The sequence below is a fragment of the Phyllostomus hastatus genome, unplaced genomic scaffold (genome assembly GCF_019186645.2).
Source record: "Phyllostomus hastatus isolate PE091 unplaced genomic scaffold, TTU_PhHast_1.1 phas_scaffold_501, whole genome shotgun sequence".
In the NCBI taxonomy this organism is placed as follows: domain Eukaryota; kingdom Metazoa; phylum Chordata; class Mammalia; order Chiroptera; family Phyllostomidae; genus Phyllostomus; species Phyllostomus hastatus.
In genome coordinates, this window is record NW_025334033.1 from 46780207 (window position 1) to 46793716 (window position 13510).

Genomic DNA, 13510 nt, shown 5'->3' on the forward strand with positions numbered 1-13510 from the left:
GGAAAAAACCCAGACTCTATTAGTGGGCTCTTATCCAACATGTGGGTTATATCTTTCTAAGTGTTTCTCTTTCTCCATCTTTCTGCTGTCCATTTGGAATTCCCCTCCCTCCCTCCCTCTTTCCCTCCCTCCCTCCCTTTCTCCTTCCATCCATTCTTTCTCTCTCTTCCTTGCTAGCATTTTTACTATAGTGAGAATAGAGAAATAAAGGGGCTAAAATCCTACCCCTGCTTCAAGGTCCTCTGAAATGCTAATTTCACGAAAACTTTACTGATACCCAAAGTCCTTTCAAGCCCTATCTTTTTTATGGGCCTTGGAACCCATTTTTAAATTTAGAGTACCATACACACATACACTTTTCTCACCCATCTTAAATTGGAAGTTCTTTGAAGGCAGAAAAGTGTTTACCTTTCAACTGCCCATATGGCTTTGCATAATGTTTTTTTAAAAATATTTTAGTGTTGTTTTATTACAGTTGTCCCAATTTTCCCCTCTTTGCCCTCCTCCCACAGTCAGTCCCCACCCTGCTGTCCATGTCCATGGGTCATTCATACATGTTCTTTGACTAACCCCTTCCCTTTCTTTCCATCGTTACCCCCGCCCCCTCTCCTCAGGCAGCCGTCAGACTGTTCCATGTTTCCATGCCTCTGATTCTGTCGTGCTCGCTAGTTTTTGTTTATTAGGTTCCTCTCAGTAAATAAACAAATGGAAGTAGATGCCCTCATCATTTTCTTTCAAACAAGTCTTGAATGAGAAGGCAAAAGCTGTTATCTACTGAAACAAGGTTTGTTAAGTGATCTTAAGGCAATTAATCTACTTCATTCCTAACTCCACTGGTAGAATTAAGAATCTACTGGTTTAAGAGTCAAGGGACTAGTGGCTACTTCCAGTCAAGATGGTGGCATAGGCAGCCATGGCCCGCCATTCCTCACAACCACATCAAAATTACAGCTAAAATATAGAACAACTATAACTCAGAACCATCAGAAATCGAGTTGAATGGAAGTCCGACAACCACAGATTTAAAGAAACCACTACTCTCCAGACTGGTATGAGGGGGCACAGACATGGAATGGGTTGGCCCCTCACCCACGTGTGGTGAATAAAAATTTGGGAGGGATATCTTGGTGGCAAGGAGTCCCAGCCGCACACCAAGACAACCTGCCCAGGGTTCCAGTGTCAGGAAGATACACAGGAAGATAAGTCCCCACTGGCTGCAAAAACCAGTGGGGACTGAATTGGAGAAAGAAACTGCTGAAGCCCCAAGCAGTTCCTCTAAAGAACCCATACCCAGACTCACCTACTCTGACTCACTCCCTCTGAGCTCCAGCACCAGAATAGCAGCTTGAAAGACACCAGTGGCATACAGGGAGAGACTGAAGTGTCTGGCATTGGGGCAAGCAGAGGCCATTGTTCCTTTGTTAAACCCTCCCCCAACAGACCTGGCAAGCTGGTGTCATATCTGAGACTCCATCAACCCGGCTAACACTGCTGGACCCGTCTTGGAGATCACCAGACACTCTGCCCCACCCAAGCTGCCTTTCCATATGAATGGTTTGTCTAGGCTCATGCTTCACATACAGGGGTATCCAACCCATGGCCTACATGTGGCCCAGGATGGCTATGAATGCAGCCCAACACAAATCATAAGTTTACTTAAAACCTTTTACTTGCCCATCAGTTTTTGTTAGTGTTGCATATTTAATGTGTGACCCAAGACAACGCTTCTTCTTCCAGTGTGGCCCAGAGACACCAAAAGGTTAGACACCCACCCCTGCTTCCTAAATCCTCTAAAACAAGCAGCAACTGCCCTCAGTGGGCCCCAGGCCCCACACTAGCAGCAGCCAGCCTAGAATCACAGCTTGGCTTCACCTGGGAATCTCCAAGGCCAGCACAAGTAGCAGCCATCTCAGATGGCTTTACATCTCAGGCAGGGTGGCCCCGGGCAGAACACAGGTGGAGGCTGACCTTGGCCTGCACCACCCTGGGAATCCCAGAGCCTTCATACTCAGTGAACAGCTACCAACCATGTTGAAGCACCACCTGCACAGCCGATCCTCCACGGAGGGCGGAGGTTGGTGGTCCGTGGTCACAGCCAGTTCTTACAGCTGACCGGCCTGGGTAAATCCCTCTCATTGATCTGCCAACCGCAACCAAGGCTCAGCTACAAAAGGAGGGTTTTCTCACTCCACACAAATGGTGCACCTTGAGTTTGGGTGATAGGGGAGGCTCTGGACCCTATAGGACCCTATAGGACACCTACTACATTAGACCACATTACCAAGACAGGAAGTCAAAGCAGTTCTACCTAATACATAGAAAACAAACACAGGGAGGCTGCCAAAACGAGGAGACAAAGAAATATGGCCTAAACGAAAGAACAGATCAAAACTCCAGAACAAGAGCTAACTAAGTGAAATGGAGCTAGGCAATCTAGCAGATGCAGAGTTTAAAACACTGGTTATGAGGATGCTCAAGGGTCTTAATAAGGACCTCAGCAGCATAAAAAAGACCCAGTCAGAAATGAACGATACACTAATTGAAATAAATAACATTATTGCAGGGAAACAACAGTGGAGTAGATGAAGCCGAAAATCAAATCAGTAATTTGGAACATAAAGAAGCAAAAAACAATGCAGAACAAAAAGAAAAAAGAATCCAAAGAAATGAGGATAGTATAAACACCCTTGGGACAACTTCAAGAGGTCCAACATTCACATCACAGGGGAGAACAGAAAGAGTAAGAAATTAGTAATCCATCTGAAAAAAAAATACTGAAAGAAAATTTCCCTAATTTGGGGAAGGAAATAGACATGCAAGTCCAGGAAGCACAGAGAGTCCCAAACAAGATGGATGCAAAGAGGCTCACTCCAAGACACATGATAATTAAAATGCCAAAGATGAAAGACAGAGAGAGAATTTTAAAAGCAGCAAGAGAAAATAAGTTAGTTACCCACAGGGGAGTTCCCATAAGATTATTAGCTGATTTTGAGAAATTAGCAGTTTCTCAAAAGAAACTTTGCAGGCTAGAAGGGATTGGCAAGAAATATTCAAAGTCATGAAATGCAGGTACCTACAGCCAAGATTGCTCTATCCAGCAAAGCTATCATTTAGAATCAAAGGGCAGATAAAGAGCTTCCCAGACAAGAAAAAACTAAAGGAGTTCATCATCACGACCAAGCCATTATTATATGAAATATCAAAGGGACTTACTTAAGAAAAAGATCAAAACTATTTACAACACAATGGCAAAAAATACAAATCTATCAACAATTGAATCTGAAAAACAAACTAAGCAAACAAGGTGGACAGAGACAGACTCAGGGATCCGGAGAGTGCTTTGATGGCTGCCAGAAGGGAGGGGACTGCTGGGGAATGGGTGAAGAGCTGAGGGGATTAAGAAGTAAAACAAGTGCTGGTGAAGTTATAGAGAAAAGGGAACCCTAGTGCACTGTTGGTGGAACGCAGACTGGTGCAGCCACTGTGGAAAACAGTATGGAATTTCCACAAAAAACTAAAAATGGAACTCCATTTTGATCTAGCAATTCCACTGCTGGGATTATACCCTAAGAATCCTGCAATACTAATTTAAAAGAACCTATGCACCCCTATGTTCATAGCAGCGTTACCTATAATAGCCAAATGCTGGAAATAGCCTAAATGCCCATCAGCAAAATAATGGATAAAAAAACTGGTACATTTACCCAATGAAACACTACACAGCAGAAAGAAAGAACTCCCACACTTGCGACAGCATGGATGGAACTGGAGAGTATTATGCTAAGTGAAATAAGCCAGGTGGTGAGAGACAAATACCATATGACCTCATCTACAAGTGGAACCTAATCAACAAAACAAATGAGCAAAAAAGAACCAGAGACATGGAAATAAAGAACAAACTGACATTGACAAGAGGTGGGTGGGAAAGGAGGGAAATATGATGTGCAAAGGACCCATGGACAAAGACAATGGGGTGGGGACTATTTTTGGGTGCAGGGGCTGGACAGGGCAGGGGAGAGCCCTGGGGGGGGGGGGGGCAATGCAGACAACTGTAACCAAACAACAATAAAAAAAATAAGTTAAAAAAATGAACAATGGTGGAGGGATTGCCTGAGGGAGTGGGTGCTGGGTGGAGGGAGGCAAAGAGGGAAAAATCAGGACAACTGTAATAGCATCATCAATAAAATATAATTTAAAAAAAAGAGTCAAGAGACTACCCCTGACCAGTGTGGCTCAGTTGGTTGGGCACTGTCTTGCAAAGCAAAGGGTTGCTGGTTCAATTCCTGGTCAGGGTACATACCCAGGCTGTGTACAAGAGGCAACCAGTCGATGTTTCTCTCCGCCTCTCTCTCCCTCCCTTCCCCTCTCTCTGAAAAATAAATAAAATCTTAAAAAAAAAGAGTCAAGGGACTACTCTTTTCCTTGCTGTCTCTAAAAGAGCTGTCTGAACACCCTTTAGCAATTTCAAAAGGCCCAAGTGAACAGTCCCAAGGTCTCCGAGTTTGAAACCATAGAGGGAAGTACAATCAGGGTACTGACAAGACGGAAGGAGCAGTGGCTGTCTCCTGGGGGTCACGGACCACTAAGAGTTAAGAAAAGCCAGATGGGATGGCCAATGCTGTTAGCAGAGCTCAAAGAGCTCCACAGACAGCAATGCTTAATTGCACAAAAAGTCAATTACACTAAGTTCTTCTTTCATCATCTGTACTTCACATGTCTTTGCAACCAACTACTTGTACCAATTAAAAACAGTTGTTCTCCTAATTACATGGGGGAAAAGCAGGTGCCCAGGCCTAACTCTCTGAAAGTCAGCACATGTGTAGAGAACGGGCAGAAACAGAGCATGCACACACATGCAGGCCCCTGAAAACGCACTTACAGCTGTTCCCAGCACACTGGCAGTGGGGGTGGCTGCAGTGACTTGGCAGTGAAACTGCACATTTTGCCCTCCGTTCAGGGAAACATTTGTCATATAACTTCCCCCCTCTTAAACTACGGAGTGGAGAGCAGCTTTCATACAAAAACAACATAACCGACCATTCACAAGGCACCAGAGAAAGGCAATGTCTTGCTCTAAGGAGTTTTTCAGAAGGAAGTTAAAAGGGAGAAGTTTTCTTAATAAGGAATAACAATCACTGAGTGGCTACTGAGTACCCTCACAATATCCCTAAGAAGGTAGACATTACTATTGATGTTGTTAATATTTTTATTTTACAAAGAAACAGAAATTTGGCGAGAATAATTTTTTTCAAAGCCTCCAACGAAAAGATGAATGGATCAAGAATTAAAAAAAAAGATTTTAGTTATTTATTTTTAGAGAGAGGGGAAGGGAGGGAGAAAGAGAGGGAGAGAAGCATTAATATATGGTTGTCTCTCGTGGACCCCACACTGGGCACCCGGCCTACAACCCAGGCATGTGCCCTGACTGGGAATCAAACCGATGACCCTTTGATTTGCAGGCTGACACTCAACCACTGAGCCACACCACCCAGGGTGGATCAGGAATTTAAACCCAGGCCTACCAACTCAATTACGACTCATGGTTCTTTCTATAAATAAGACAGCCTTTGAGTAGAGGCTCATCTCAGGGGAAGCAACTCTATCTGTGAAAACCCTAAAGCCCTTCCCAACAAGAATTAGGGGATGGGAAGGAGAAGGCAATATGAGTATTTTCCACAGACACCCATCTCCACCACACGTTGCCAAATCCATTACTTCCACCCTAAGTTACTAGGGAAAAAATGCTTTAGAAATATGGATCTATGGGCACCGGTCTTATTATATACTTAACAATAACAATGTCTTACATTTGAAAGCACACAATTTTAAGAAAGTTTCTAAAACTGTTAAATCATCTCATGATTTGAGGCAGTGCGGACAGAGGCAACTTTACAGAAGAAACTGAGGCTCAGACAACTGCTGTTAAATAACCTCCCTAGACTGAATCACTGAATCAACTAGTTGGTAGCAACACTGGACTTGAAACCAGGTATGATTTTAAGTCTAATGCTCCTTCCAATACACCACACTGACTCTATACATCACTGGCGATCTATTTATTTTACTTTCAGAATTGTCACATAAAAACAGATGCTCTTCCTACCTACTTCAGAGCTGTGAAACATATTCTGATGGGTTTTTTTCTTTGCCACAGCAAAACTGGCAGTTCTAGTCTTTCTTCTAATTTTTAAAGATATTTTTAGAAATATCTTATTTGACATCAACTAAATAGCAAGCCTTATCTTGCCAGGTAGCAAGTTCTACGATGGGTTTTAGATCTTACTTCTCAAAACGGTTTTCTCAGCCCACTAGGAAGCTCAATGAGAATTACTTAGCCAATTCTTTAAGTCAGTACTGTTTATACAATAAATACATTTCATCTGTCTTCTGTTTATATAATAAATAAAATTCATCCCTCTGGAGTGCATGTAGAAAAAAAAATCCTCCAGGGACTGTCAGTTTTTCTGAACAGAAGGGCGAAGAAGAAAAAGACACCCTTGCTTTTGGCCCACACTTAGGACTTCTCTCCATATAGTTCTCTCAGCATTTGGCGTACACTGTGAAGCACACAGCAGGCATTCAATAAATGTTGATTGCTTATCATCTGATTATGCGATTAAGGCATATAACAACAAACCAGTTTCCCTGTAGCAGACTGCCTTAGTACCTTCGGTTCAACTGACGTGCCTAGAGAGCAAACTCAGCCTCATTCCATACTGTTTACGCCAAAGAGACAGTAGATTAGATTAGAAATTTCCCGACAGACTTTTCATCATCTAAGCATTCAAAGGTAGAATCCAAGAACTACATCTAGCCCTCTTATGTTATGTTTGGCTTGCTGAACCTTGCCGAATATTTTTTGAACTATGAATTGCCAACATTGAAAAACAGAGATCACATATAAAAATGAGAAGTGCTAAGTATCCCTGAAGTCAGGATGAAGGGTAGGGCTGTAAACAGGATTAGTGAAAGGCTGTATAAAGAGCAGTTTCACCATCCCACCCCTCCCCCAGCACACAAAGCCAGGAAACTACCCCTTCCCCACACACAAGCAGAGGTGTAGGGGTTGCCAGCTGAAAGAGATATTGGACTGGGAACAACAGACACAGCTGGGGTGGGATTAAACAAAAACCTGTGTATACATGTGAGATCCATAGTTCTATTCCCCTATCTGGCTCTTGGTACCATAATTCAACTGCCAGGTAAATAAACTCCTGATAGAGATCAAAGATTGCTATTCAGGGGAACTGGCTGATTTCAATGGTAGAAAGCCAACAGACAACAGCCAAAACTGAAAATTCAAAAATATTATGTGTATGTTATAGGAAGAAAAAGAAACTGTTGCATTAAAAAGCTTTGTGTGTTATGTGATTTAAAATTATGTGCCTATATTACTTTAATAATAAAAATACTTAACTATAAAAATATTTAAATAAATTAAAAAAAAACAAGGAAGGATAGCAAAATGTATGAACAAGAAAAAAGACAAAAATGTGGGTAAGTTGTCATAATAGTGGCAGGAAGGCTGAAGCCTCAAATAAGCAAAGGTTTGTTAAAAATAACCCAAAAAGGTACTTTGGTTACATGCAGAGCAAGATGATGATCAAAGAGACAGCCTTACTGTGATAGACTGATGATGTAATTTTAAGGTTACACAGAGAAAACAAACCCTTCAACCACCAGTTAGTGAATCTACAAGAGAGATAATCATAAGGTCCTACCCTTGTGCACAACAAAAGCCAAGCACCAAGTAGGGGATGGGGATCCAGGACCAACCACAGCCCATGTGGAAACCAGTGGGTTTCCAGCCAACTCTACGTATAAGCGGTCATGGGTTCTGTGCCTTCCAAAAACAGCTCATGTGATCCTGAGTGTACTTTCTGAAACACATGTGGCACATTTAATTATCAAGGAACCAAAGATTTTCTCTGGTCTAGTCAGTCTACATCTGTTGAACTTATTCAGTTAATCCTTAAACAGAGGTAGAACAAATCTAGGAGAGAAACGAGTACATCTGGGAAACTGACAACTATTTTTTTTTTTTTTTGAAGTACCGCTAAATAAACTCGGGGCTGCTATCTCTGGAGATGGAGACAGGAACATGAGCGCTACCTTCACAGGAGTAAAAGGCTACTGGCGGAAGAACGAGAATAAGGCCCTTCCCAGTAAGCCACCAGTCGGAAAACTGTGGAGGCCCCTGACCTGGGCCTGACACCCATGCAGTACTTGAACACCACCTCTGTTCTCATCTGAGGAATTTTAAAGAGATTTGAAAACAAGCATAAAAAGTATAGCTTAATGAAGTTTTATGAGGTGAACACCCTCGTAACTAACACCCAGGCCAAGAAATGGAGTTTTCCTGGCCATTCAGACGCCCCTATGTGCCTCATTCCAGTTAAAACCCCTTCTGTCCCCCTAAAGTAACCATTATCCTGACTTCTATATTACTCACTTCTCTGCATTTTAACACATTTTTATTTATCCAGGTGTGCATTCCTGAGTACTTTAGTTTTGCCTGTTTTTTGTTTTGATATGTCTCTTAAGTGTCTTAAACAACAGGTTTCTTCCTGTCCATCCTTCCGTTCCATTAGAATATACCTGTTGAAGAACATGGGCCTAATGGTTGGACTCTGTGGGTTGTATCATCACAAACAGTACAATACGCCCCTTGACTTCTGCACTTTCTGCAAACTGAAAGGTGGGTCCTGAGATCTGATCAGATTCAGGTTGGTTTACTTCCCAAGACTAGGGGTAGTGCTGTTTTTTTCCATCAGGAGCCACACAATGTCTAATGGCCTCTCTTTTTGTGACATAATTCACTTCAGGTGTTCAATATCTAGATGCATTAATTCACTGAGGGCTTGTAAATGATTATGTTAAAATTCTATAATTTCTTTTTAAAAATGTCTTTGTTTTACTTACATTTTTGAAGGGTATTTTCCCTGGATATAGAATTGGGTCAGTTTGTTTTAATTCTTTAAGAACTTTAGACATATTCAATTACATTCTGACTTCCATAATTTGGCCACCAATCTTATTGTTGCTTATTTATAGGTAATTCATCCATCTCCTCAGGTTGCTTTTCGTCTTCTCATTATCTTTTGTTTTCAATAGTTTGACTTATGATGTGCCTAAGTGTGTTGTATTTCTCCTACTTGTTACTAAGTTTCTTGAATCTGAGAATTGGTGTATTTTATTTGTCTTGGAAAATTCTTTTATCTTCATATGTTGCTTCTGCTCGTTTTCTCTCTCATCCCTCTGGGACTTCAATTTCAATGTCAGATCACCTGTGTTCCGCTTGTCTCTCACACTCTGTTCTGCTCTTTCCACTCTTCTCATCGTTCTGCAATTTGGTTATCTTTTACTGGCTTGTCTTCTATTCACCACCAAACCTGTGCTCTGGAGGTTAAACCCATCCAACAAATTCTTAGCTCTAGACATTTTAGTTTTAGAATGTCTACATTTTGTTTCCTAAATAAATTCTAATTCTGTTGAAGTTCTCCATCTTTTCATCAATTTAGCCCATCTTTTCTTCTATTTTCTTTATCATATATATATTTAAAGTCCCTATCTGTTAACTTAAGTTTCTGCATAAAATTGTGGGTTAGCTTATACTTTTTTTTCCCCTCTCAATTACTGGTCACATTTTCATGCCTCATAATTTCTTATTGTTTTTTTTTTTTGGACAATGAGTATAAAAGAACAGTAACACTGAGTTGTCCCCCTCCAAATTTGTATGTTGAAGCCCTAAACCCCAATGCGACTATAGTTGAAGATGGAGCATTTAAGGATGTCTAATTAAGGTTAAATGAAGTCCTAAAGGTAGGATTCTAATCCAATAATACTGGTGACCTCATAAGGAGGAAGGGACATCAGGGACTTGTGTGCACAGAGAAAAGGCCATGTGAGAACAGTGAGATACAGCCATCTATAAGCCAAGGAGAACCCTCAGGAGAAATCAAACTTGCTGGCACCCTGATCTTGGACTTCTAGCGTCCAGAACTGTGAGAAAATATACTTCTGTTTTTTAAGTTACCCAGTCTGTGGGATTTTGTTATTGCAGCCCTTACAGACTAATTACAGGAACTAAGGTTGATTTCCTCCATACAGCAGCTACCCATTCCACTCTTGAGAAAATAAGGTAAACAGCTGATCATCTTCAATCCAATCAGTAGGAACTACTAGGTCAGGGCTGGGTTGCTTCTTTAGCTGCAATAAGTCTATTTCTGGTTTCAAAAGTAAGACCTGTAGAGTGCTAATGACGCCTCTTCCTCTAATTGGAGTCTGTATCCTAAGTACCAGGAGATGGCGGGATATTTCTTCACCTTTCTGGTCCAGCCCCATTCTCGAGTGCAGCCCTCTTGGGCTTTTGATGGAAAGTCTGGCAAGTCTTTGTTCTTCTCTGCTCAAAATGTTTTGTCCTTTGGAGGTTTTAAGCTTTGCTCTTTATCTTTCTTTTCCATGTAGCTTCAAAACCTGACCAATGCCCTGTGGGATTGTCTCCTAAGCATTGTACTGTGTTAGCCAAAAAGTTCATATGCCTTTTCCCATAAGATGGCTCTAGTAGTGCTTAGCTGTCTTTAACTTCATTCAAAACAATTTTGTTGGACTATATTGTGATAGCTGTCATATCAGTGTGCATTAAAAAAAGTTATCAAAATTGGTGAATTTTTGTGTAGTCATTTTAATACTGAAAATAGAAGAAAATATGCAACATTTTTGGCATATTATGCTCTATTATTTCCAGAAAGGTAAAAATGCAACGGAAATGCAAAAAACAAACAAAAAACGAAAACAAAAAAAGCAAAACAAAAACAAACCACCCAACAACAAAAAAACTTGTGCAGTGTATGGAGAAAATGACTGATCAAACATGTCAAAAGTGGTTTGTGAAGTTTCATGCTAGAGATTCCTTGCTGGATGATTCTCCACAGTTGGGAAGACCAGTTGAAGTTCATAACAATCAAATCAAGACACCAACTGAGAACAATCAATGTTCTATCATGCAGAAGATAGCCAACATACTCAAAATATCCAAATGAATAAAGTTATTAGTAAAAGTGAAAAATGTGTCATTTATTTTCTGGAAAAAACTAAACAGACTTTTTGGCCAACCCAATATTACTGTGGGAATTTCATTCTACCTTTCCGGCCCAGCCCCCTAGCAGCCAATGCAACCCCAGCACTAAGCAAATATGGCCACCAAAAACTGATTTCTTTCGACCCCAGCAGAGTCTGTTCGTGGCAGCCCAGTCTGCAGCCCATGCACGCATGCCCCTCAGAAAGAAAAGGGCCAGCACCTTGAGCTCAGCTAGGAAGGGCTCTTCTTCCCTCTTCAGAACTTTGGCTCTTCTAGCACACTTCTAGCTCTCTGGCATCTTAAATATGGCGTTTGTCATTTGATTTTGTAGTTATTGCAGTGGGAGCTACTTTCTACACCCTGTGTGGAACCTGAAGTCTAACATGTTCTTTCTTCAATAAAAATTTTACATTACTCCTTTTTCATCTCTGAAATAAAATTTCCACTTTATGCCTTAAAATTTCAACCTAATTTTTATGAAAACTCTATCATAGTTTCACCAACAAAAATATAAATACAAATTTAAATTTTTCTTTATACACTGTGACTTGAAGCTTCTAACTATTAAAACTTTAGTCTTGGATTAGCATTAACACTACAATTATTAATGGAACATAATTGATCAAAATAAACTTCTAGTAAAGTTTTATAAAAATTACATATAATGGCAGAAATTTATTATAAATTCATAAGATAAGGGAGAAATTATGAGGGGTTAATTTTGGCTCTGTGATTAAAGAATACTCCAGATATTCTGGCACCTTGTTGGGTTTTACACCTCAGGGCAATGCACCACGCTAAGGTTCAAAGAGTCAGAAATCTGTGGAGTATTTTTGATTTTCTGATTTTTGTTGTTTTGGGGCTTTTTTTTTTCCCTGTAAAGTGAGAGGACAAAGGGACACGGGAGATAGAAAAGGAGAATTGGTCCCCTCTTAGGAATGTTGATTTTGTGAAAGAATACATATGCAAATTAAGAATCTAGAAATGGATTCCTTTAAACCCGCTGTGCCTATACAACCCTTGGGAAGTCCAGGTACCCATTCCCCAGTGTTAATGTTGGAATGCTAAAGTAGCTACCAGGTGCTTGCCAATCCAGAGGTTACATAATCATCTACTGAGAAAATCAGCTGAACAGTAGCTCATACCCTAAGTCAGAACAGAAATAATAGGAAGAAGAAAATATCAGCAAGACTACTGCTAATTCTTCCCCCCTTCTCTGTTTATACAAATATGAGAAAGATTCCAGAGAACAGTCTTGGGAAAAGGGGGTTATCCACTTTCTATTTTAAAGACATGTTGACTTAATAATTAAAAGCTTTTCAAGATCTGGTAAAAGATACAATTAAGCCCAAAGATTATTTCTCAGCTAATCAACCTAGAATTTATGGGGGTTATGAGACTCAATGCAGAACTACCTCTGGTGCTAGAACATCACTTCTGGTTCACATAGGCGATGCTGCCCCATCTGGTTGTGCTTTCAAAGGTAAGCTGATTCACTCATGCTTTCCAAATTCCAGCAGGGGAAAGGCCTTTTGCAATGTGTTTAGTAACTAGACACAGCAATAGGATAGTTACACCAAAGGTGGGCCTCAACAAGTTTTGAAAGGCAAATGTAGGTAACAATATTGTTAACTCAGCACCAGGCAAGCCAACAACTTCCTTAAACTGAGCACTAGACACATTCTGTACAATATACATTTGGTACAGTCCTCTATAACTTTCCCAATGCCCATTTTCCAGTTTGATACCATGTATAACCCAGAACAGATGTCTATATTAAGCTGTCCTGAGAATAAAAAATATACATTTTTCTACCAGTAGAAAGCAACCAGTAACATGTTAGTAACATAACTAAGCATGTGAGGTCACTATTATTAAGAAGAGTAAAGAATGACCTGCCCTGGCCAGGTAGCTCAGTTTGGTTAGAGCATTGTTCCAATAAGCCAAGGTTGTGAGTTCCACCCCTGGTCAGGGCACATACAAGAATCAACCAATGAATTCATAAATAAGCGGAATAGCAAATTGATGCCTCTCTCTCTCAAAGCAAACAAATCTAAAAAATATATTTTTAAAAAAGAAGAATGATCCATGTTATTTGACACATCAGCTGGCCTGGATCCAAATTTATAGAAAGCTGCAAGGTTTTTTTCCAAAATACTTGTAAATGCAGAAATATTTCCTCATAATTTCTTTGATGTCTAGGGTTGGCCATCAGTCAGTCAAGAAGGAAAATTTCACTTTAGTTAACATCATCAGGGAGGCCAAAGGAAGAAGCCCTAACAGCTATTTGTAGAGCAATAAGCAGGGACATGCAGATAAATAATAAAGGAAAAGAATATAAAAGCAAGATAAAAAATTCCAGGTGTGAAACAGGAGAGAGAAAAATGGACATAGAGGGGATCTATGAAGTCTAAAACGAAATTTATGGAA

General features: G+C 40.5%; 1 protein-coding gene across 3 annotated transcripts in view; it reads right to left on the minus strand.

Annotated features, from left to right (window-relative positions):
- DCAF5 (DDB1 and CUL4 associated factor 5) overlaps positions 1-13510 on the minus strand; it is a 98510-nt gene that overhangs the window by 16915 nt on the left and 68085 nt on the right. The window lies entirely within an intron of this gene.